Raw genomic sequence first — 5172 nt, forward strand, 5'->3', positions numbered from 1 at the left:
GTGAAGCCTCAGCTGTAGTTGATGGCCCAGGATTGAAGGGGTCATGGAAAGGATTTGAGGCTTGGCACCCTGAAGAGAGCCTATGAGAGGCTATTGGTGAAGCCTAGTTGGAGTGGAACACCCCAGTGTATTGGAGATGTCAGTACCATGGGATGATCACCAAGAACAGCAGCCGTAATGGAGTGGATCAACCTGAGCATAGAGTGCTACAGAGGACAGAGATGGAGAAGTGATGCCAGACCTTAGGAGGAGTCCAAAAGATCAAGTGGAATCCCAGACACTGAAAGAAGCTGTAACATTGAACTTGCCTTGGAGACTCAAAGATGTTAAAGATGCCAGAGCCATGGGACACATGCTGAGGAAAGCTGCTAACAGGGAGTGGAACCAGCCCAGGAGGAAGCAGTTTGTTGCAGTCAAAAAAGATGAAAAAGGAGTGGAGATCTGAAGACCGCTTTGACAGAGTTTGGAGTTTGCCCAGCTGGTTTCCTGCCTTGCTTTGGGGATTACAGTTAATTAAGTTGAATGAATCTCAGAAGAGACCTTGAACTTTGGACTTTTAACATTGTTGCAACTGCTATAGACTATGAGGACTTTGAAAGTTGCACTAAATGCATTTTGCATTATGCTATGTTTAAGTGTGGCCCCCATAGACTCATGTTTTTGAACAAGTCTATGGGGACCAGGGAGTGGAGTGTGATGGTTTGTATATCCTTGGACCAGGGAGTGGCACCATCTGAAGGTGTGGCCTTGTTGGAATAGGTGTGACCTAGTTGGAATGGGTGTGTCACTGTGGGTGTGGGTATAAGATCCTCACCCTAGTTGCCTGGAAGTCAGTCTTCCACTAGCAGCCTTTGGATGAAGACATAGAACTCTCAGCTCCTCCTGCGCCATGCCTGCCTGGATACTGCCATGCTCCCACCTTGATGATAATGGACTGAACCTCTGAACCTGTAAGCCAGCCGCAATTAAATGTTGTTTTTTTATAAGACTTGCCTTGGTCATAGTGTCTGTTCACAGCAGTAAAACCCTAACTAATACAGATACATTGTATAAATGTATGAACTTTTCAAAGAATAAATAAAAAGTAAAACTAAAACAGCTTGAGAGAAATAGGGTAAAAGATCAATCTGCAATAATCACATGAACTGCATGTGGATTTCTGTATTACTTTCAGCACTTTTTCTGTATTTATGAAGCTATATATGAATCCTGATAGCCTATATAGTAAATCAAATCTTGGTTGGTATTTTTTTTTCTCAGTTTTGTTTCTTTGAGCATCCAATGTTGTATCGAAGATACAGGTTTCTGTTTATCATAAGGTGATTTATTTGAAAATGAGTTCCACCTAAATTCCTTCCAAGATCCTGCTCATCAGTGCTTGTTGAGTGGTGTGCACAGTCTGGTGCCCCCATCATGGATGAGTGGCCATGTCACCTGCATCTCATCAGTGCAGGCGTCCATGAGGATGCCTCTAGACTTTGACTTTGGGCAGGAATAGTCTGGGGAGGGAGAGCTGGTGCTTCAAATAAGGTGTAGGATTTGTACCAGCAACTTTCTTGCTTTTCTTCTCATCCCCTTTCTGTTTCTCCCTCCTTAGCAGTCCTCGCTTTGCAAGTCGGGTTTCTTTTTCTATTGCATCCATTCAAATATCCCTAGAATTACATTTGGCAAATGTGCATGTGTGCAAACATCAAGCTAATGACGGCACATATACAGCTCTTCTTTTGAATACTTCAGGACTGCTATTTAGAATTATCTGGAATCTACCCCACACTTGAGAAGAAGAGTAGAATCTTTAAAAATCAATGAGTGGCTGGGTGGTGATGGTTCACACCTTTATTTCCATATTCAAGAGGCGGAGGCAGGTGGATCTTTGAGTTGGAGGCTAGCCTGGTCTCCATGGTGAGTTCCAAGACAGCCAGTGCTACACAGAGAAACCCTGTCTCAAAAATCAATAAGAAAAACAAAATCAGGAACCACAACAAAGAGAATTATTGAGTGCACCTATTCAGTCACATGATGCATCTCGTAGCAGCATACATTCCACACTCTAAGTCAGAAATATTTTTTACCTAATTTTACGTGATTTTACTAAGCCAAATAATCTGGGTTCCATGTTCTCTGGAATATAAAGAGGAAGAAAGTAATAATAATTAACAACCATAAGGCTTGGTACAGAGTAACATGCTGGAGTTCTATTAAAACTAAAAATAAAACTTTTTCTTTCTTTTTTTTTTTTGAGCAGGACCTCATGTCCTGGGGGCTGGTCTCCAAATTACTAAGTAGCTGAGAATGAGTTTGAATTTCTGGTCTTCTTCTCTCTACAACATCTGCCCTACTGTGTCTGATTTTATGTGGTAGCAGGGATGAAAACCAGGGCTTTGTGGATGCCAGGTAAATGGTCTGACAACTGAGCCATACATCTCCAGCCCCCAAAATAGAAATTTTAAAAGAAGGTTAAATGGTGCTGGGGGTCACTTGCTACAAAGACTCTTTTAAAGCCTTAATAAACTTTCAAGCGTTTTCATTTTGTTGCACACACAAAAACAGTGCCATAATGGCTGCATTGAGCAGTGTGAAGACAGTGACTAACGAGAACAAGTCCAGATAACATGGTTGAGAGGGTTTTTTTTTTTTTGTTGTTGTTGTTGTTTTTTTTTTTTAAATTCTACTCAAAACGATGGAATTAAAACATACGCTCAAAGCTGTTATTACAATTGAGGTCTAAAATGTCACCCCAGGCTTAATACTTTCCTGGCTTCCAATTTCCATTTCCACAGTCTCCATGTGGTGCTCCAGCTAGGGAAGGAAAAGCTAACGGTCAGCAGCAGAAGAAAATGTTGCAACTTTATATAATGAAACACTGTATTTCTGAGCTTTAATAAGAAATTTGTCAAGTACATTCATAAGAGTGTACTGTGTAGTTTTGTACCATCCTTTCACTTCTACCTAAGAAAAATTAATTAAAATACCAAGGCAAGAATTAGAGTGTTCCTGAGCAGTTTGATGATAGCACCAGCACTTCCTTCTCCCTCAGTGTATTGTAATGTACCAACATGTATATATGCCCAGCAGATTTACAAATTATATTTGTCTATTTAATCAAATAAAAATGGTAAAAAATAACACCTTTTTATTCTTTTAAAAGTTAGCTATTAGTATTTGAATGATGTTTGTTTCTCATCAAATAAAATCTCTTAGAAGTACACATTTGCCTTAATGCCCACAACACCACCTTTTGGACTTGATAACTTGGGGAAGGGATGTCCATTATCTGCCTTCTGGTACAGTGTCTCGTGGAAGAGGATCACGCCCCCACACACCCCCACCCATGCAGGGATTCATATGGTCATCAGCAATCAGCAGCAGCTGGTAGTAGAAGCGCCTGTTCTCGGTGTTCTCGGTGCCAATGGACTGCAGGCTCTTGGCAATGCTTCCAGTGGACTCATCTGCAGCCAGGATGCCCTCGCCCGGAGCCACAATTCGGTGAGCAATGTCAGACAGCTCCCTCTTCTGCTCCAGGGTCAGTGCTGGGTATGGGTAAGGCATGGTGCCGGTGGCAGAACTTTCCTGGAACAGGACGGGGTGAGTCTGCCGGGTACGCCGGTGGTTAGGTGAAAGGACTTAAGGAGCGAACGCGGCTAGGGTCACCAGAACCTCGCTCTGCTGCACATTCCAAGAGAACGAAGCTTATGAATAGATAAGGGTGTGGCAGGAAGCAATGGCGAGACTACTACCCAAGGGCTGGATGGACTGTCAGAACGCTGTGCCCAGTATAAGAAGGATGAAGCCGACTTTGCCAAGTGGCGCTGTGTGCTAAATATTGGGGAACATATTCCCTCAGCCCTTGCTATCATGGAAAATGCCAATGTTCTGGCTCGTTATGCCAGCATCTGCCAGCAGAATGGCATTGTACCCATTGTGGAGCCTGAAATTCTCCCTGATGGAAACCATGATGTGAAGTGTTGCCAGTAAGTAACCGAGAAGATACTAGCAGCTGTCTACAAGGCCCTGAGCGACAACCATGTCTATCCAGAAGGCACATAGCTGAAGCCCAACATGGTCAGCCCTGGCCATGTTAGCACCCAGTAATTTTCCAATGAGGAAATTGCCATGGCAACAGTCCCAGCACTTCCTTGGACAGTGCCCCCTGCTGTCTCTGGGGTCACTTTCCTGTCTGGAGGGCAGAGTGACGGAGAGACATCCATCAATCTCAGTGCTATCAATAAGTGTCTCCTGCTGAAGCCATGGGCCTTGACTTTATCCTATGGCCGAGCCCTGCAGGCCTCTGCTCTAAAGGCCTGGGGTGGGAAGAAGGAGAACCTGAAGGCAGCCCAGGAGGAGTACATCAAGCAAGACCTGGCCAATAGCCTCGCTTGTCAAAGAAAGAATATCCCAAGTGGCCAATCTGGAGCCCCAGCCAGTGAATCTCTCTTCATCTCTAACCATGCCTACTAACCAGAGCTGATCTAAGGCTGCTCCATCAACACCGCAGGCCCCTGCCTATTCACTTGCTATTGAAGAGGGGCCTTCAGGCTCTCTCCCATCACTCTTGCTGCTGCCCTCATGTGTTATCTGTGAATGCTAATCCTGCTATCCCTTCCAGCCCACTGCCAATAAACAACTATTTAAGGGGCGGGGGAGAAGTGCAAATTTGCATCTCATTATAGATTTGTCTCAAGGTATGTATTATACCATACTAATGACTTACAACGCATGTCCACCTAGAGGACAAGTTACATTTAAATTCTTCTTGCCCCATTCTTTTGAAATTTCTGACTCTAGTTAGTATCACATATTATCCAATTCGCATGTACTTAATGAGAGACCTCTCTTTGTCAGGAACTGTCATGGATAGTTTAAAAATACTAATTAAAAAAAAAACTTTTTCACTTTATTTATTCATCTATTTATTTATTGGTTTTTCAAATAAATAAATTATATATGCAGTCCAGAAAGTCCGACTGATACTGGAATGCACATAACAATTCAAGGATCTTACATACTGCGGGAGTTCCATCTTGCCTATGTAATGTACACTCTGGGCCTTTGAAGATACAGAATGGATTCACCTATAATTGATACCTCTTTCCATTTATCACATCATTTCAGTACAGCGCTGTGGCCCCTTAGTGCATTACAAGCATCTTACCTCTGAGTGGGGCTCATACC

At 43.2% G+C, this 5172-nt stretch overlaps 1 pseudogene; it reads left to right on the top strand.

The window, feature by feature from the left end:
* Nucleotides 1–3219: 3219 nt before the first annotated feature.
* Nucleotides 3220–4652, top strand: LOC110301913 (fructose-bisphosphate aldolase A pseudogene; annotated as a pseudogene).
* Nucleotides 4653–5172: the final 520 nt, after the last annotated feature.

Source organism: Mus caroli, unplaced genomic scaffold, assembly GCF_978045245.1.
Source record: "Mus caroli unplaced genomic scaffold, Mus_caroli_1 scaffold_11, whole genome shotgun sequence".
NCBI lineage: Eukaryota > Metazoa > Chordata > Mammalia > Rodentia > Muridae > Mus > Mus caroli.